The following is a 20,969-nucleotide window of genomic DNA, read 5'->3' as shown; positions in this document are numbered from 1 at the left end:
TGCTTTCTCGCCATACCCCTTGATCCCCCTAGTAGTAAGGACCTCATCTAACTCCTTTTTGAATATATTTAGTGAATTGGCCTCAACAACTTTCTGTGGTAGAGAATTCCACAGGTTCACCACTCTCTGGGTGAAGAAGTTCCTCCTCATCTCGGTCCTAAATGGCTTACCCCTTATCCTTAGACTGTGTCCCCTGGTTCTGGACTTCCCCAACATTGGGAACATTCTTCCTGCAGCTAACCTGTCTAACCCCGTCAGAATTTTAAACGTTTCTATGAGGTCCCCTCTCATTCTTCTGAACTCCAGTGAATACAAGCCCAGTTGATCCAGTCTTTCTTGATAGGTCAGTCCCGCCATCCCGGGAATCAGTCTGGTGAACCTTCGCTGCACTCCCTCAATAGCAAGAATGTCCTTCCTCAGGTTAGGAGACCAAAACTGTACACAATACTCCAGGTGTGGCCTCACCAATGCCCTGTACAACTGTAGCAACACCTCCCTGCCCCTGTACTCAAATCCCCTTGCTATGAAGGCCAACATGCCATTTGCTTTCTTAACCGCCTGCTGCACCTGCATGCCAACCTTCAATGACTGATGTACCATGACACCCAGGTCTCTTTGCACCTCCCCTTTTCCTAATCTGTCACCATTCAGATAATAGTCTGTCTCTCTGTTTTTACCACCAAAGTGGATAACCTCACATTTATCCACATTATACTTCATCTGCCATGCATTTGCCCACTCACCTAACCTATCCAAGTCGCTCTGCAGCCTCACAGCATCCTCCTCGCAGCTCACACTGCCACCCAACTTAGTGTCATCCGCAAATTTGGAGATACTACATTTAATCCCCTCATCTAAATCATTAATGTACAGTGTAAACAGCTGAGGCCCCAGCACAGAACCTTGCGGTACCCCACTAGTCACTGCCTGCCATTCTGAAAAGTCCCCATTTACTCCTACTCTTTGCTTCCTGTCTGACAACCAGTTCTCAATCCATGTCAGTACACTACCCCCAATCCAATGTGCTCTAACTTTGCACATCAATCTCTTGTGTGGGACCTTGTCGAACGCCTTCTGAAAGTCCAAATATACCACATCAACTGGTTCTCCCTCATCCACTCTACTGGAAACATCCTCAAAAAATTCCAGAAGATTTGTCAAGCATGATTTCCCTTTCACAAATCCATGCTGACTTGGACCTATCATGTCACCTCTTTCCAAATGCACTGCTATGACATCCTTAATAATTGATTCCATCATTTTACCCACTACCGATGTCAGGCTGACCGGTCTATAATTCCCTGTTTTCTCTCTCCCTCCTTTTTTAAAAAGTGGGGTTACATTGGCTACCCTCCACTCCATAGGAACTGATCCAGAGTCAATGGAATGTTGGAAAATGACTGTCAACGCATCCACTATTTCCAAGGCCACCTCCTTAAGTACTCTGGGATGCAGTCCATCAGGACCTGGGGATTTATCGGCCTTCAATCCCATCAATTTCCCCAACACAATTTCCCGGCTAATAGCACGACTTCAATACATTGTTACCTTGGCCATTTGCTGAGGCCTTGGGGCCCAACTGCCTTTTACGGCAGCCTGTAGCCGATTCACCTCGGTTGTCTGACGACTGGAAATGGCATGAAATTCTCGGGAGTATTGGTCGGCCATATCAATCAAGCTAACTCAAAAGTCAAGTTAGGGGTTGTCAACAATTTCCTTCTGATACGTTCATTTTTCAACCTACAAACAAAGCGGTCACGCAAAGCTCGATCCTGAAAGTTTACGAAATAATAGTGAAAGGATAGCTTTGGCTACAATGTACTCACGAATACCCTCGTCATTTAATTGACTGCGTGTTCCAAAACGATAACATTCAGCAATTTCCAGGGACTCAGGACTGTAGTGCTGTTCTAACTTGGTTAGGCTCTCCTTCAATGGCATGACCTTGGCATGGCTTGGCGGGAACAAGCACATTTTTCAGGGTTTCATACACCCCGGGGTCTGCTTCAGTCAAGAAAATAGCCCGTTTCCTTTCTAAAGCTGCCTGGTTACGGTTTACATCTTCGGGGACTTTGACGATACTATTCCCGGTGAAAACCATTTCTAGCCGCTCCACATATGCTCTGAAAGTCTCGCGATGGAACTCACCCAAACGTCCTATTATCCCCACATCTGGACTCTGGCAATGTCGGCAGTTCAGCCACGTGTGCTCAAAATTTTTAAGTTTTTCTGCAAAACGAAGAACTTCTAAAAGTCCCTCCTTCGGTTGGCAGGATTATCATCCAACAAAAATTTCATCTAGAGAATCCCAAATCGCATCCTCATCGCCAATTCTGTAGTATCTTGACACACAGTATTACAGAGAACTGCACAACATGGCCTCCGGGTAAGAACTGCCCTGCACATGGCTTTATTATTATATACATCAGTAGTCCACCAGGGGGCTCTATAATAACATAATTGGCTTTAAAGCACTTTGGGACATCCGGTGGTCGTGAAAGGCGCTATATAAATGCAAGTCTTTCTTTTTTTTCTTTTCTTTCAATATTCAGCACCTTGAACTTTATTTGCCTGTTATCCACCCAGGTGAAAACTCTCTTTGGAAGAACTTGGTTGTCTTATCTCTATTGAACAGTTCTGCTTAGCTTGGTGCTATTTGTGAATTTTACGAGAGTACTGAAGGAATGTTGCAATGTTAGAGGTGCTATCCTTTGGATAAAACACTGCACCGAGGCAGATGTGTGGCACTGCTTAAGGAATAGGGAGTTCTCCCAGTTTCCAGGTCAACATTCAACTAATATTCTTCAACCAAAACCATCAAAAGAAACAGATTAACTGCTCCTTCACCTCACTGCTGCTTGAACGATTTCATCATGTGCAAAATGTATGATGTATTTGTACACACAAGAACAGGTGTAGCGCAGCAACTCACTAAGTTTGCTTCAACATCATCTCCCAGCCCCACCAAGAAGGACAAGAGCAGCAATGTCATGGGATCACCACCATCTTCTCCAAGTCACACATAGAAACATAGAAACATAGAAAATAGGTGCAGGAGTAGGCCATTCAGCCCTTCTAGCCTGCACCACCATTCAATGAGTTCATGGCTGAACATGAAACTTCAGTACCCCATTCCTGCTTTCTCGCCATACCCCTTGATCCCCCGAGTAGTAAGGACTTAATCTAACTCCCTTTTGAATATATTTAGTGAATTGGCCTCAACTACTTTCTGTGGTAGAGAATTCCACAGGTTCACCACTCTCTGGGTGAAGAAGTTTCTCCTCATCTCGGTCCTAAATGGCTTACCCCTTATCCTTAGACTGTGACCCCTGGTTCTGGACTTCCCCAACATTGGGAACATTCTTCCTGCATCTAACCTGTCTAAACCCGTCAGAATTTTAAACGTTTCTATGAGGTCCCCTCTCATTCTTCTGAACTCTAGTGAATACAAGCCCAGTTGATCCAGTCTTTCTTGATAGGTCAGTCCCACCACCCCGGGAATCAGTCTGGTGAATCTTCGCTGCACTCCCTCAATAGCAAGAATGTCCTTCCTCAAGTTAGGAGACCAAAACTGTACACAATACTCCAGGTGTGGCCTCACCAAGGCCCTGTACAACTGTAGCAACACCTCCCTGCCCCTGTACTCAAATCCCCTCGCTATGAAGGCCAACATGCCATTTGCTTTCTTAACCGCCTGCTGCACCTGCATGCCAACCTTCAATGACTGATGTACCATGACACCCAGGTCTCGTTGCACCTTCCCTTCTCCTAATCTGTCACCATTCAGATAATAGTCTGTCTCTCTGTTTTTACCACCAAAGTGGATAACCTCACATTTATCCACATTATACTTCATCTGCCATGCATTTGCCCACTCACCTAACCTATCCAAGTCACTCTGCAGCCTCATAGCATCCTCCTCGCAGCTCACACTGCCACCCAACTTAGTGTCATCCGCAAATTTGGAGATACTACATTTAATCCCCTCGTCTAAATCATTAATGTACAATGTAAACAGCTGGGGCCCCAGCACAGAACCTTGCGGTACCCCACTAGTCCTCGTTCGGATATAAAATGCCTTTCCTTCATTGTCAAAATCCTGGAATTCCGAACCCCAACAGCATTGTGGAACACGATCACCACAAGGACCACAGCCGTTTCAGGAGGTTCCCCACCACCTTCTCAGTGCAACAATGCATGGACAATAAACGCAGCCTTGCCCACATCCTGTGAACAAATAAAGGCGTGGCTTTATATCCTTTATATTATTCCTTCCCTTCAGCACAGGAATGATCCTCTCATCTCAGTCGATGCTCATCCCTTAAACCTCCATCTTATTCCCAACCACATATTGGTTCCACTCCACGTTGGAAGTTTTCATTGAAACATGAACTGTTTTTTTGGCGGGGATGGGTGAGGTCTATTTCACCTCAAACCAAGATGCCTTGCTACAATCTACGGGCCTTTAATACCCAAGCTTGGTGTCACTCACTCACAATGTCCTCATCTCTCCTCCTCCCTTCAGCCTTGGTAGTGTCCGGAACTATGGAGCTGAGCCCTTTCACACAGGTTTCTCAATAAAGAGACGCTGGCAACACAGGAACATGGGGTGGGACAGAATAGTAAGAGAAATGAGCTGCAATTACCTTGGGAGCTCACAGCACTGGGATCGCTGGTGTGAGAAATGGAAAAAATGTGCTGCAATTTGGGTCCACTCACTTAGGGTGCAATATTGTCTAGGTTGACACACGATTAAAAATAAATCCACAATGTAATTCATTGAAACGCATTGGGTTGTTGCTGTGAGACGTGATGAGGTGCACGCTCCTTTCTTCTACTTGGTATTGAGGTAGGGCTGCCAACTTTGGTTGCCCATCTCCGCTCTTGCCTGAGCTCATCCGCTGCTGAAGCCCTCATCCATGCCTTTGTTACCTATAAATTTGACTATTCCAATGCACTCCTGCTGGCCTCCCATATTCTACCCTATGTAAACTGGAGGTGATCCAAAACTCGGCTAACCATGTCCTAACTTGCACCAAGTCCCACTCACCCATCACCCCTGTGCTCGCTGACCTACATTGGCTTCCGGTTAAGCAACACCTCAATTTCAAAATTCTTATCCTTATTTTCAAATCCCTCCATGGCCTCGTCCCTCCCTATCTCTATAATCTCCTCCAACCCCACAACCGCTCCCCTCTCCCCGAGATGTCTGCGCTCCTCTAATTCTGCCCTCCTGAGTATTGTGTTCCTAACACAGATGAGACTGCACACAGGGAGGTTAAAGTAACAGTGGCCTCAGTCTTTATTAAGACACTCCAGAGTGAGGAACAGGCCTTAGGGGCCGGCTTATATACAGTGCTCCCAAGGGATGTTGGGATCCCTTGGGACTTCAGGGGATGCACTCCCTGGTGGCGGAACATGGGAGTGCATGCTTTACAGATACTCAACATCACTTCCCCCCCAAGGTCAAAGTGAAAACTATTTACAAGGTGAGGTGGTCGGGAGCCTTTCTTTCCCTGGTGGACCACCTCGGTACAAATGTCTGTTCTGGTGTGTTGGCTGTGCCCTCGCTGAGCTGGCATGTTGTTGGCCCTGCAGGGCTGCTGGGTGAGTCTGGCCTTTCTGGGCTGTTAGGCGTGATGGGGTCCGGCGTGGTGTCGTTGATCCTTTGGGTGTGTGTTGTGAGCTTAAAAAAGGTGGTGTCTGCTGTGGGTTGTTCAGGGCAGTCTGTGAACCGCAGCCTCGTTTGGTCCAGGTGCTTTCTGCAAATTTGTTCATTGTCTAGTTTGACTACAAACACCCGACTCCCTTCTTTAGCTATCACCGTGCCCGCGATCCACTTGGGACCATGTCCATAGTTTAGCACATACACAGGGTAATTCAGATCAATTTCCTGTGACACAGTGGCGCCTGCTCTCTACCTGATCATGCAGGTTGGGGTGAACCAGCGAGAGTCTGGTTTTAAGGGTCCTTTTCATGAGTAGCTCAGCCGGGGGCACCCCTGTGAGTGAGTGGGGTCTCATGCGGTAGCTGAGCAGTACTCGGGACAGACGGGTTTGGAGTGAGCCTTCTGTGACTCGTTTAAGGCTCTGTTTGATTGTTTGTACTGCCCGCTCTGCCTGCCCATTGGAGGCTGGTTTAAACGGGGCCGAGGTGACATGTTTGATCCCATTGCGGGTCATGAATTCTTTAAATTTGGCACTAGTGAAACATGGCCCGTTATCACTGAGCAGTATGTCAGGCAGGCTGTGGGTGGCAAACATGGTCCTCAGGCTTTCAATGGTGGCGGTGGCGATGCTTCCCGACATTATTTCACATTCAATCCATTTTGAAAAAGCATCCACCACCACCAGGAACATTTTATCGAGAAACGGGCCCGCATAGTCGACATGGATCCTCGACCATGGTCTGGAGGGCCAGGACCACAAACTTAGTGGTGCATCTCTGGGCGCGTTGCTCAACTGAGCACATATGCTGCATTGACGTACATAGGACTCTAAGTCAGAGTCGATACCGGGTCACCACACGTGGGATCTAGCTATCGCTTTCATCATTACTATAGCCGGGTATTGCTGTGGAGATCCGAGATGAACGTCTCCCTGCCCTTTTTGGGTAGCACTACGCGATTACCCCACAACAGGCGGTCTCCCTGAATGGACAGCTCGTCCTTTCGCCGCTGGAATGGCTTGATTAGCTCTTGCATTTCAATGGGGATGCTGGCCCAGCTCCCATGTAGTACACAGTTTTTTACATGGACAGCAGAGGATCTTGGCTGATCCAAGTCCTAATCTGTCGGGCCGTGACGGGTGATTTAACATTTTCAAACGCTTCCATGACCATCAACAAGTCTGCGGGCTGCGCCACCATCAACAAGTTTGCAGGCTGCACCATTTCCACCCCCGTGGTGGGCAATGGTAGTCGACTGAGAGCATCTGCACAGTTCTCGGTGCCTGGCCTGTGGCGGGTGGTATAGTTATACACTGATAGCGCGAGTGCCCACCTTTGTATGCGGGCTGAGGCATTAGTATTTATCCCCTTGTTTTCAGCGAACAGGGATATGAGGGGCTTGTGATCGGTTTCCAGCTCAAATTTGAGGCCAAACAGGTACTGATGCATTTTCTTTACCCCGAACACATGCCTCTTTCTCAATCATGCTGTAGGCCCTCTCAGCCTTAGACAAGTTCCTGGAAGCATAGGCGACAGGTTGCAACTTCCCCGCAACGTTAGCTTGTTGTAATACACACCCGACTCCGTACGACGATGCATCACATGCTAGCACAAGTCTTTTACACGGGTTATACAATACAAGCAGCTTGTTGGAGCATAAAATGTTTCTGGCTTTCTCAAAAGCAATTACTTGTTTTTTATCCCTAGACCCAGTTCTCACCTTTACGCAATAACACATGTAGGGGCCCTAAAAGGGTGCTTCAACCCGCTAGGAAGTTACCAAAATAGTTGAGGAGTCCCAGGAACGACCGCAGCTCCGTGACGTTCTGTGGCCTGGACGCGTTCCTGATAGCCTCTGTCTTGGCGTCTGTCGCGATGTTTCTCCCCCAAAACTCGACTTCTGTTGCCATGAAGACGCATTTCGACCTCTTCAGCCGCAGCCCTACGTGATCCAGTCGCTGGAGGATCTCTTCCAGGTTTTGTAGGTGCTCGGCGGTGTCCCAACCCGTGACCAATATGTCGTCCTGAAAAACCACCGTGCGTGGTACCGACTTGAGTAGGCTCTCCATGTTTCTCTGGAAGATCGCTGCAGTCGACCGAATTCCAAACGGGCATCTGTTGTAGATGAGCAGTCCCTTGTGCATGTTGATGCAGGTGAGGCCCTTTGAAGACTCCTCCAGCTCCTGCATCATGTAGGCCGAAGTCAGGTCAAGCTTGGTGAACGTCTTGCCTCCTGCCAGCGTCGCAAGTAGGTCGTCTGCCTTAGGTAGCGGGTATTGGTCCTGTAGCGAGAAACGATTAATAGTTATTTTATAATCGCCGCAAATCCTGACCGTGCCATCACTTTTGAATACTGGAACAATCGGGCTGGCCCACTCGCTGAATTCCACTGGGGAGATGATGCCCTCGCATTGCAGCCTGTCCAGCTCGATTTCCACTCGCTCCCTCATCATGTGAGGTCCGCTTGCGCCTTGTGGTGAATGGGTCATGCCTCTGGGACCAAGTGGATCCGCACCTTCGCCCCGGAAAAGTTTTCAATGCCTGGCTCAAAAAGGGAAGGAAATTTGTTCAGAACCTGGGTACATGAGGCCTCATCGACATGTGATAGCGCTCGGATGTCATCCCAGTTCCAGCGGATTTTGCCCATCCAGCTCCTTCCAAGCAGTGTGAGGCCATTGCCCGGGACAATCCAGAGTGGCTGTTCGTGCACCGTGCCCTTGTAGGTGACCTTGACCATGGCGCTGCCCAGGACAGTGATGAGCTCTTTGGTGTACATTCTCAGTTTCGTGTGGATGGGGCTCAGGGCTGATCTGAGTGCCTTGTTGCACCACAGTCTCTCAAACATCTTTTTACTCATGATGGATTGGCTTGCGCCAGTGTCCAGTTCCATGGCTACGGGTAAGCCATTCAATTTTACATTTAGCATTATAGATGGACATTTCGTCAAAAATGTGTGCACCCCATGTACTTCAGCATCTGCCTCCTCTCTCTGAGGCTCAAAATTGCTTTGATCCACCATGGACCGATCTCCCTCTGCCTCATGGTGGTTAGCAGGTTTTGCAGAGCTTGCAGCTCATCTGCAAGCTCGTTGGAGGTGTCCCATTGTTCCACAGCTCTTGCAAACATACCCTTTGAAGCGGCATGAATAGGCTGAATGGAAGCCTCTACAACACCAACAAGGTGTGAATTGCCTTTTATTCATCCTTTGTTGCGGATTCTGAGTCACCTGGGTCACCTGAGGCCTGCTGGCAGTTGCAGACTTGTGGTTTCTGCCCTGTACATTTCTGCTCGCAAATACAGTTCCAGTTAATTTATGAACATTGCTTGCACTTGTGTGCTGAGAGATTTGTTTGGTGTTATCACTGGTGGGCACAAACGCCCGTGCTATCGCAATGGCCTTACTGAGGGTCGGTGTCTCTACAGTCAAAAGTTTTCGTAGGATGGTCTCGTGGCCAATGCCCAGTACAAAAAGGTATCTGAGCATCTGCTCCAGATAGCCATCAAACTCACATTGTCCTGCAAGTCGCCTTAGCTCAGCGACGTAGCTCGCCATTTCCTGACCTTCAGATTGCTGGCACGTGTAGAACCGATACCTCGCCATCAGCACGCTGTCCCTCGGGTTAAGATGCTCCCGAACCAGTGTACACAGCTCCTCATATGACTTATCTGTGGGTTTCACCAGAGCCAGAAGATTCTTCATGAGGCTGTAGGTCGGTGCCCGCAGACCGTGAGAAGGACCGCTCTCCTTTTTGCAGCGCTTCCTTCTCCGTCCAGCTCGTTGGCTACAAAGTACTGGTCTAGCCATTCGACATAGGCTTCCCAGTCCTCACCCTCTGAGAACTTTTCCAGGATGCCCACAGTTTGCAGCATCTTTGCGTTGGATTCGTATCCTCGTCGCCAGTTGTTGTGTTCCTAACACAGATGAGACTGCACACAGGGAGGTTAAAGTAACAGTGACCTCAGTCTTTATTAAGACACGCCAGAGTGAGGAACAGGCCTTCCGGGCCGACTTATATACAGTGCTCCCAAGGGATGCTGGAATCGCTTGGGACTTCAGGGGATGCGCTCCCTGGTGGTGGAACATGGGAGTGCATGCTTTACAGATACACAACACTGAGCATCTCTGATTGTGTTTGCTCAACCACTGGTGGCCGTGCCTTCAGCTGCCTACCCCAAGCTCTGGAAGTCCCTGCCTAAACCTCTCCACCTCACTACATCTCTTTCCTTCTTCAAGACGCTCCATAAAACCTACCTCTTTGACCAAGCTTGAGGCCATCTGCGGCTCGGTGTCAATTTTTTTTTATCGCATAGTACTCTTGTGAAGCGCCTTGGGATGTTTCACAACATTAATCATCATCATCATAGGCAGTCCCTTGGAATTGAGGAAGACTTGCTTCCACTCTTAGAATGAGTTCTTAGGTGACTGAACAGTCCAATACGAGAACCACAGTCCCTGTCACAGGTGGGACAGACAGTCGTTGAGGGTAAGGGAGGGTGGGACAGGTTTGCTGCACGCTCTTTCCGCTGCCTGTGCTTGATTTCTGCATGCTCTCGGCGATGAGACTCGAGGTGCTCAGCGCCGTCACGGATGCACTTCCTCCACTTAGGGCGGTCTCTGGCCAGGGACTCCCAGGTGTTGGTGGGGATGTTGCACTTTATCAGGGAGGCTTTGAAGGGTGTCCTTGTAACATTTCCTCTGCCCACCTTTGGCTCGTTTGCCGTGAAGGAGTTCCGAGAAGAGCGCTTGCTCACTACATTAAAGGCGCTATATAAATACAAGTTGTTTTTTTCTTGAGTTTTCAAATTTTTATTTTAGAACTACTATACATCAAAGCACAGTACCACAACAGACCAATGTTCAACATCTTCTCATAACCAGCATCTGAGGTGCCTCTAAATTGTTGGTCTTGGCGGTACATGTATAATACAGAAGTGTCCAGAGTCCATTTGCCATGTAAGATTCAACAAAGCCTGATCAGTGCTGCATCTTCAGCAGTAGTTCACTTGGACCTCTGCCTCACCTTTCGTCTTAGAAACATAGAAACATAGAAAATAGGTGCAGGAGTAGGCCATTCGGCCCTTCTAGCCTGCACCGCCATTCAATGAGTTCATGGCTGAACATGCAACTTCAGTACCCCATTCCTGCTTTCTCGCCATACCCCTTGATCCCCCTAGTAGTAAGGACTTCATCTAACTCCTTTTTGAATATATTTAGTGAATTAGCCTCAACAACTTTCTGTGGTAGAGAATTCCACAGGTTCACCACTCTCTGGGTGAAGAAATTCCTCCTCATCTCGGTCCTAAATGGCTTACCCCTTATCCTTAGACTGTGTCCCCTGGTTCTGGACTTCCCCAACATTGGGAACATTCTTCCTGCATCTAACCTGTCTAACCCCGTCAGAATTTAAAAAATTTCTATGAGGTCCCCTCTCATTCTTCTGAACTCCAGTGAATACAAGCCCAGTTGATCCAGTCTTTCTTGATATGTCAGTCCTGCCATCCCGGGAATCAGTCTGGTGAACCTTCGCTGCACTCCCTCAATAGCAAGAATGTCCTTCCTCAGGTTAAGAGACCAAAACTGTACACAATACTCCAGGTGTGGCCTCACCAAGGCCCTGTACAACTGTAGCAACACCTCCCTGCCCCTGTACTCAAATCCCCTCGCTATGAAGGCCATCATGCCATTTGCTTTCTTAACCGCCTGCTGTACCTGCATGCCAACCTTCAATGACTGATGTACCATGACACCCAGGTCTCTTTGCACCTCCCCTTTTCCTAATCTGTCACCATTCAGATAATAGTCTGTCTCTCTGTTTTTACCACCAAAGTGGATAACCTCACATTTATCCACATTATACTTCATCTGCCATGCATTTGCCCACTCACCTAACCTATCCAAGTCGCTCTGCAGCCTCATAGCATCCTCCTCGCAGCTCACACTGCCACCCAACTTAGTGTCATCCGCAAATTTGGAGATACTACATTTAATCCCCTCGTCTAAATCATTAATGTACAGTGTAAACAGCTGGGGCCCCAGCACAGAACCTTGCGGTACCCCACTAGTCACTGCCTGCCATTCTGAAAAGTCCCCATTTAATCCTACTCTTTGCTTCCTGTCTGACAACCAGTTCTCAATCCATGTCAGCACACTACCCCCAATCCCATGTGCTTTAACTTTGCATATTAATCTCTTGTGTGGCACCTTGTCGAAAGCCTTCTGAAAGTCCAAATATACCACATCAACTGGTTCTCCCTTGTCCACTCTACTGGAAACATCCTCAAAAAATTCCAGAAGATTTGTCAAGCATGATTTCCCTTTCACAAATCCATGTTGACTTGGACCTATCATATCACCTCTTTCCAAATGCGCTGCTATGACATCCTTAATAATTGATTCCATCATTTTACCCACTACCGATGTCAGGCTGACCGGTCTATAATTCCCTGTTTTCTCTCTCCCTCCTTTTTTAAAAAGTGGGGTTACATTGGCTACCCTCCGCTCAATAAGGAACTGATCCAGAGTCAATGGAATGTTGGAAAATGACTGTCAATGCATCCGCTATTTCCAAGGCCACCTCCTTCCTCCTTCAGCCTGCGCATACGCTTCTTTCGCCACTTAGCTCTCATGTCGACAAAGATCTTAGAATCTGGACCTCCCAGATTCTTGCCTTGGCCACCAGCCAAAGACTACAATTCCCAGAATGCTTGGCGGGGGGGGGGGGGGGGGCGGGGCAGGACGCGGTGACGTGTAGACGCCTGGCGCTGCACTGCGCGCTGACGTCGGGTTGTTGTCGGGACGGAGAGTAAACGCGGATCCAATATTAATGATGCTCGAGCCGGCGGCTGAGGCGGGCGCTTCGGATGGATCCGCTGCTTGCTGTCGCTGAACCTTACACACGCTGAGGCGAAGATGGCAGAGAGGTCGGTTAATTTTCATTAAAAATAAAAAAAAAAATCCTACATTTTTTTCCCCCAATTGGAGTATGTCATTTTATTTTTCTTGAACCCCTCTCTCCCACACCGTGAGGTGATTTAAATTTTTTGTGTGTTTTCTGACTTGACTTCCCCCCCCGAGGCGATGTTAAACCGTTATATTTTTTTATTAGTTGGTGGGCCAGCCGTTTGGTGGATGGTGCGGGGAAGGGGGAATGATGATCATGATGAAGGCGGGGGAGAGACGGCCGGCTGCCTCCGCTCGGATGCCGGTGATGCTCGGGAGTCACTGCCCGCTGCCTAATAGTGAGCCCGACCCCGTGTGGGATGGGAATGCCCAGTGCGCAGGCGCGGCCCTCGCTAAATAGTGCGCCTCCCGCCCCGCGCGCGCGGCAGCTGACTGCGCGTGCGCAGCGCCCTTTGCAACAGGTGCAACGGTGAGCGCATGCGCCACGGGCTCTGGCCCCTCCCACCTCATTAGCGTTGCTGCTCCTGGTTCCACAGAAGGTTGACAGTGCAGAAACAGGCCATCTTCACCATCAAGCCCGTGCCTGTGGGGGTTGTTCCTCCACCCGACCTACCAAATGTGACCCCAGTCTGCCCATCCTTTTCATAATTAAAAACAGAGAATGCTGGAAATCTCAGCAGGTCAGGCAGCATCTGTGCAGAGAAAAACAGAGTTAATGTTTTGGGTCGATCTTATCCTTCTCATAATTCTCTTTCAACCATCTATTCAATTCCCTTTTAAAAGAATGAATGGATCCTGCTTCAGGATATATTTGTGGCATTGGAATTACCGGACCATGGCTTATCTCGTTTGCTTTCTATCATCCTGTATGGAACAATGATAATGGAGTTGGACTAATCGTATCAATCAATCTGTTGTTCTACAACAGACCCAGACATGAGATGAGGAAAATCCCCAGTGATGGAGAGCTTTGGGAACTATAGATCCAAAGTCATTTGTTCCTCCCAAACATGCTACGCTCACCACATCATATCTCAAATTACTCATGTACTGTATCCCAAAATGAAAGAAGTATATTTAATTTGAATGATTCAATGCTATCTGCTACTTCTCTCGAGGGAGCCTTTTCCATAGATTGACCACTTGTTCGCTGAAATAATGCTTGTGCAGATTAGTTTTGAATTTATCCCCTTTCATGTGTAGGCTATGTCCTCTGGTACTGCTGTTCTGGACAAGCTAAAACAGCCTTTCGTTGTCTACATTATCTGATCCTTTTCAGAATCCTAAAACAGCAATTGTATCACCTCTCAACCTTCGCTTTTCCAATGAGAAAATGATCAATTTACATAATCACTCCTCCATAATCCAATCTCTTCACCCCTCAGAGAATTGCACATTCTTGCCACTTGTGAAAAGATTTTTTTTCCAACCTTTTCAATTCTTTTTGTGATTATCTTCAATTTGTGCCCTTTGGTTACCGTGACACTGATCGGTGCAAACAATCTATCGCAATTTAGCTGATCATAAACCTTCATAATCTTGAAAACCTCGATTGGGTTTGTATTTTAAACCTTCTCCGCTCTAGTGGGAGGGTGGGGAAGAAGAAAGCCCTAATTCCTTTCCTCCATAGCTGTAATTCCTCATCTCTGGTAAGATCCTAGTCAATCTACTCTGTACCTTTTACAAAACTTGAATTCCTTTCCGATAATATGCCTAAAATGGTAGAAAATACACCAGCTGCAGCCTCCGTTCAACATTACTAACATATTCTTGTATCCTTATGCCTCTGGACACAAAACTAGAATTCATTTTGCCTTTTTATGGCCTTGTACACTTGTGCTGCCGCCTTTAATGACCTGTGTATTTACACACGGAGGTCCCTCTACTCTACTGCATGGTGTATTTCATTCCCCAAAATATTACTTTACATAGTTTTTAATAGTTAAACTCTGACAAGCATGCCTGCTTGTTTATGGTGATTGACGGTTCTAATTGTATCTTTTTTATGGCATGAGTTATGATTTAAATCCAGTTTATTCTAGCTGGATAGGAGTACTTTGTGTTTTAATTCATTTCATGTGGCTAATGTCTTGTGTATGTTTTAAGCATATATGTTACAATGGCAATCAGATAGCTTTGCATATAAAATTCTCGTCTGCTTACTGTTAACATGCCCATTTTGTGATCTGCCTAATGTCAAAAGGAAGGGAAATATTGTATTTATGAATTTGCATTTATATAGTGGCTCACTCTCTCCCTGACATCCCAAAGTGCCTCACAAGCAGTGAAGTGCAGTGACTGTTGTTATGTAGGCAAACCTGGCAATCACTATTCACAACAGTCATGAGATGAATGACCAGCGACTGTGTCTGTAGTGGTGCTGGCTGAGGGAGGACTACTGGCCAGGATGGGGAGAACACCTTGCTCTTCAGGTAGCACCATGGGATCCTTCAGGGACACCTGAACTGGCATACAGGGCTTAAAAGATAACACTTGCAATAATTCCCCACTCTATCAGCATGGCACTAAACATTGCTGTAGTCTGGACTGGGGCATAGAAACATAGAAAATAGGTGCAGGAGTAGGCCATCCGGCCCTTCGAGCCTGCACCACCATTCAATAAGATCATGGCTGATCATTCCTTCAGTACCCCGTTTTTGCTTTCTCTCCCTACCCCTTGATCCCTATCAGGGCCATATCCAACTCCCTCTTGAATACATCCAATGAACTGGCATCAACAACTCTCTGCGGTAGGGAATTCCATAGGTTAACAACTCTCTGAGTGAAGAAGTTCCTCCTCATCTCAGTCCTAAACCTTAACCTTAGACTATGTCCCCTGGTTCTGGACTTCCCCAACATCGGGAACGTTCTTCCCGCATCTAACCTGTCCAGTCCCGTCAGAATTTTATATGATTTTATGAGATCCCCTCTCGTCCTTCTCAACTCCAGTGAATACAGGCCCAGTCGATCCAGTCTCTCCTCATATGTCAGTCCTGTCATCCCAGGAATCAGTCTGTTGAACCTCCACTGCACTCCCTCAATAGCAAGAACGCCCTTCCTCAGATTAGGGGAGCAAAACTGAACGCAATATTCCAGGAGGGCCTCACCAAGGCCCTGTACAACTGCAGTAAGACTTCCCTGCTCCTATACTCAAATCCCCTTGCTATGAAGGCCAACATACCATTTGCCGCCTTCACCGCCTGCTGTACCTGCATGCCGACCTTCAGTGACTGATGAATCATGACACCCAGGTGTTGCTGCACCTCCCCTTTTCCTCATCTGCTGCCATTCAGATAATATTCTGCATTTGTGTTTTTGCCCCCAAAGTGGATAACCTCACATTTATCCACATTATACTGCATCTGCCATGTATTTGCCCACTCGCCTAACCTGTCCAAAACACCCTGCAGCCTCTTAGCATCGTCCTCACAGCTCACACCGCCACCCAGTTTAGTGTCATCTGCAAACTTGGAGATATTACACTCAATTTCTTCATCCGGATCATTAATATAGATTGTGAAGAGCTGGGGTCCCAGCACTGAGCCCTGCGGCACTCCACTCGTCACTGCCTGCCATTCTGAAAAGGACCCGTTAATCCCGACTCTCTGCTTCCTGTCTGCCTACCAGTTCTCTATCCACGTCAGTATATTACCCCCAATACCATGCGCTTTGATTTTGCACACCAATCTCTTGTGTGGGACCTTGTCAAAAGCCTTTTGAAAGTCCAAATACACCACATCCATTGGTTCTCCCATGTCCACTCTACTAGTTACATCCTCAAAAAATTCTAGAAGATTTGTCAAGCATGATTTACCCTTCACAAATCCATGCTGACTTGGACCAATCCTATCACTGCTTTCCAAATGTGCTGCTATTTCATCCTTAATGATTGATTCCAACATCTTCCCCACTACTGATGTCGGGCTAACCAGTCTATAATTACCCGTTTTCTCTCTCCCTCCTTTTTTTAAAAAGTGGTGTTACTTTAGCAACCTTCCAGTCCATAGGAACTGATCCAAAGTCGATAGACTGTTAGAAAATTAGCACCAATACATCCACTATTTCTAGGGCCACTTCCTTAAGTACTCTTGGGATGTAAACTATCAGGCCCTGGGGATTTATCGGCCTTCAATCCCGTCAATTTCCCTAATACAATTTCCTGCCTAATAAGGATATCCTTCAGTTCCTCCTTCTCATTAGACCTTCGGACCCCTAGTACATCAGGAAGGTTATTTGTGTCTTCCTTTGTGAAGACAGAACCAAAGTACTTGTTCAATTGGTTTGCCATTTCTTTGTTCCCTATTATTATAAATTCACCCGAATCCGACTGCAAGGGACCAACGTTTGTCTTCACTAATCTTTTTCTCTTCACATATTTATGGATGCTTTTGCAGTCATTTTTTATGTTTCCGGCAAGCTTCCTCTCGTACTCTATTTTCCTACTCTTAATTGAACCCTTTGTCCTTCTCTGCTGTATTCTAAATTTCTCCCAGTCCTCCGGCTTGCTACTTTTTCTGGCTAATTTGTATGTCTCATCCTTGGATTTAACATTATCCTTAATTTCGCTTGTTAGCCACGGTTGAGCCACCTTCCCCGTTTTATTTTTACTCCAGACAGGGATGTATAATTGTTGAAGTTCGTCCATATGATCTTTAAAGGTTTGCCATTGCCTATCCACCGTCAACCCTTTTAGTATCATTTGCCAGTCTAATCTAACAAATTCGCGCCTCATACCATCAAAGTTACCTTTCCCTTAAGTTCAGGACCCTAGTTTCTAAATTAACTTTGTCACTCTCCATCTTAATAAAGAATTCTACCATATTATGGTCACTCTTCCCCAAGGGGCCTCGCACAACAAGATTGCTAATTAGCCCCTTCTCATTACACATCACCCAGTCTAGGATGGCCAGCTCTCTGGTTGGTTCCTCGACATATTGGTCGAGAAAACCATCCCTAATACACTCCAGGAAATCCTCCTCCACCGCATTGCTACCAGTTAGGTTAGCCCAATCAATATGTAGATTAAAGTCGCCCATGATTACTGCTGTACCTTTACCGCACATATCCCTTATTTCTTGTTTGATGCTGTCCCCAACCTCACTACTACTATTTGGTGGCCTGTACATAACACCAACTAGCGTTTTCTGCCCTTTGGTATTCCATAGCTCCACCCATACAGACTCCACATCATCCAAGCTAATGTCCTTCCTTACAATTGCATTAATTTCCTCTTTAACCAGCACGCCACCCCACCTCCTTTTCCTTTCTGTCTATCCCTCCTAAATGTTGAGTACCCCTGAATGTTGAGTTCCCAGCCTTGGTCACTCTGGAGCCATGTCTCCGTGATGCCAATCACATCATACCCGTTAACTGCTATCTGCGCAGTTAATTCGTCCACCTTATTCCGAATACTCCTCGCATTGAGGCACAGAGCCTTCAGGCTTGTCTTTTTAACACACTTTGACTCTTTAGAATTCTGCTGTAAAGTGGCCCTTTTTGTTTTTTGCCTTGGGTTTCTCTGCCCTCCACACTTACTTTTCTCCTTTCTATCTTTTGCTTCTGTCTCCATTTTATTCCCCTCTGTCTCCCTGCATAGATTCCCATCCCCCTGCCATATTAGTTTAACTCCTTCCAAACAGCACTTGCAAACACTCCCCCCTAGCACATTGGTTCCGGTCCTGCCCAGGTGCAGACTGTCCGGTTTGTACTGGTCCCACCTCCCCCAGAACCGGTTCCAATGTCCCAGGAATTTGAATCCCTCCCTTCTGCACCACTGCTCAAGCCATGTATTCATCTGAGCTATCCTGCGATTCCTACTCTGACTAGCACGTGGCACTGGTAGCAATCCTGAGATTACTACTTTTGAGGTCCTACTTTTTAATTTGACTCCTAGCTCCTTAAATTCATCTCGTAGGACCTCATCCCGTTTTTTACCTATATCGTTGGTACCTATATGCACCACGACAACTGGCTGTTCACCCCCCCCCCCCTTTTCAGAATGTCCTGCAGCCACTCCGAGACAGCCTTGACCCTTGCACCAGGGAGGCAACGGTTGCGGTCGCAGAAACGCCTATCTATTCCCCTTACAATCGAATCCCCTATCACTATTGCTCTCCCAGTCTTTTTTCCTGCCCTCCTGTGCAGCAGAGCCAGCCACGGTGCCATGAACCTGGCTGCTGCTGCTCTCCCCTGATGAGTCATCCCCCCTCAACAGTACCCAAAGCGGTGTATCTGTTTTGCAGAGGGATGACTGCAGGGAGACCCCTGCGCTACCTTCCTTGCACTGCTCTTCCTGTTGGTCTTCCATTCCCCATCTGGCTGTGGATCCTTTACCTGCGGTAAGACCAACTCACGAAATGTGCTAATCACATAATTCTCAGCATCGTGCATGCTCCAGAGTCAATCTACCCGCAGCTCCAGTTCCGCAACGCGCTTCGTCAGGAGCTGGAGGCGGATATACTTCCTGCACATGTAGTCGTCAGGGACACCGGAGGTGTCAGAAGCCAGGATGTTCTGACTTGAGACGTGAGTGTTACCAACTGAGGCTATTTAGTGCAGGAGTTTTGAAATGCCCCCCCCCCCCCCCCCCGCCTATAGTTTTGAGTCCACAACGTGTATGAATGACCAGTGCATAAAGTTCCAGTGTGCCATTTCCCTTACTGTACTTTAGAATTGAGTTGAATTGTGTGTATTAAAGAGATTCTGCTTTGTTTAAGCCCAAATAAAATTGAAAAATATTCAACTGTAAAAACCTGTTTTATCTTTATTTTTAAGCAAATTAATTTTCAGAAAATGTTCTCCTACTTTGCTGAAGGTTCAGTTCTTTGGTACTATGAACATTCTTCATGTGGAATATTTCAGTAATTTTGGGCTGTTTGACTTTGCAGAGCATCACAACTAAACACAGATCTGTTTGCTACTAACTTACTGCTAGCGTGCCCATTGTGTGATCTGCCTAATGTCGAAGTTGGGTCTATACTCCTTAGAGTTTAGAAGAATGAGAGGCGAATTTGCATTTATATAGTGGCTCACTCTCCCCCTGACATCCCAAAGTGTCTCACAAGCAGTAAAGTGCAGTGACTGTTATGTAGGCAAACATGAAAGTCACTATTCACAACAGTAATGGGATGAATGACCGGCTAGACAAGCATATGAGGGAGAAGGGAACAGAGGTTTATGCTGATAAATTTAGATGAGGAAAGACTGGGCGCCAGCATGGACTGGTTAGGCTGAATGGCCTGTTTCTGTGCCGTATATCCTATGAGTCATCCTCGACTCCGAGGGACTGCCTATGATGATGTAATCCTAAGTATTTCATCTGATGTCCATATGTAGGCTTATGAATTTTAAATTTTTCAGTGGTTAATTCTTTAACGTAGTAAAAAATAAAATCTGCCGCTATCCTTGTAAAATGTTTATATATACTGAATATTTTATACACACTGTACCTTGTTTGTAAGACTCTCTCGTGCTGTATTCTTCTCCCTGATTGTATCTTCGTTTTGTCCTGTGCTTTTCAGCATCACTGGCAAGATGGCTGACCTGCTCCCTGTCTCCCATCAGTGCTGCTCTTCAATTTATTTAAACGTAATTTGCTTTTAAAGCTATCATTTCAAAAATGGATTTGTATTCCGATGAGTTTGCTGGGCAAATGAGCACTTGTTGACTTGTCTCACATCCAGGGTCGGGATCAAATGCCCTTGTGTCACATATAACCAGTGGAGAAAGCATTTCTCTGAAGGCTCAGGGGATACGTCTCTGGTACAAAACACTTTCTGGTTCAATGCCTGTTGAGTACTCCAATTTTTCTGCCCAATTCCACAACTTGTATGTCTAAATAAAATAGTACAGAGCCCCATCCACTGTACCTCTGATCACCTCCTTTCTTGTGCCAGACTGAATTATTGCACTCGGTCAAGTAGTGACCTTTCTGAAATAGATGATTAAATTGTGTACAGTTATAGTGTGCTTGTAATGGGGGCTCCCGAGATAGGGGAAGTGGTCCATGTTGTCCAGGGCCGTGCCGTGGATCTTGATTACTGGGGGGGCAGTGCTGTGCGGCGAGGGCAGGCTGGTGGAGGACCTTTGTCTTACTAATATTTAGCATAAGGTCCATGCTTTCATATGCCTCGGTAAATACGTCGACTATGTCCTGGAGTTCAGCCTGTGTGTGTGCACAGACACAGGCGTCGTTCGCCTACTGTAGCTTGACGACGGAGGTTGGAGTGGTCTTGGACCTGGCCTGGAGATGGCGAAGGTTGAACAGCTTCCCACTGGTTCTGTAGTTTAGTTCCACTCCAGCGGGGAGCTTGTCGACTGTGAGGTGGAGTATGGCAGCGAGGAAGATTGAGAAGAGGGTTGGGGCGATGACTCAGCCCTGCTTGACCCCGGTCCGGACATG

The 20,969-nt window shown here is 47.0% G+C and overlaps 1 protein-coding gene across 4 annotated transcripts in view; it reads left to right on the top strand.

The window, feature by feature from the left end:
* The window catches only part of arhgap39 (Rho GTPase activating protein 39), a 618,982-nt gene that overhangs the window by 53,222 nt on the left and 544,791 nt on the right, over positions 1 to 20,969 (top strand). For 3 of the 4 annotated variants that reach the window (XM_070881797.1, XM_070881792.1, XM_070881794.1), the window contains exon 1: positions 12,475 to 12,588. The exons of the other annotated variant lie outside the window; for it this stretch is intronic. The gene's annotated coding sequence lies outside the window, so the exon portion shown is untranslated. Of the gene's footprint in view, positions 1 to 12,474; positions 12,589 to 20,969 lie in introns of those variants that run through there. 4 annotated transcript variants of the gene reach the window in all.

This window comes from Pristiophorus japonicus, chromosome 5, assembly GCF_044704955.1.
Source record: "Pristiophorus japonicus isolate sPriJap1 chromosome 5, sPriJap1.hap1, whole genome shotgun sequence".
NCBI lineage: Eukaryota > Metazoa > Chordata > Chondrichthyes > Pristiophoridae > Pristiophorus > Pristiophorus japonicus.
Note: the sequence above shows the minus strand (reverse complement) of the source record. Positions and strands in the feature narration are given on the sequence as shown.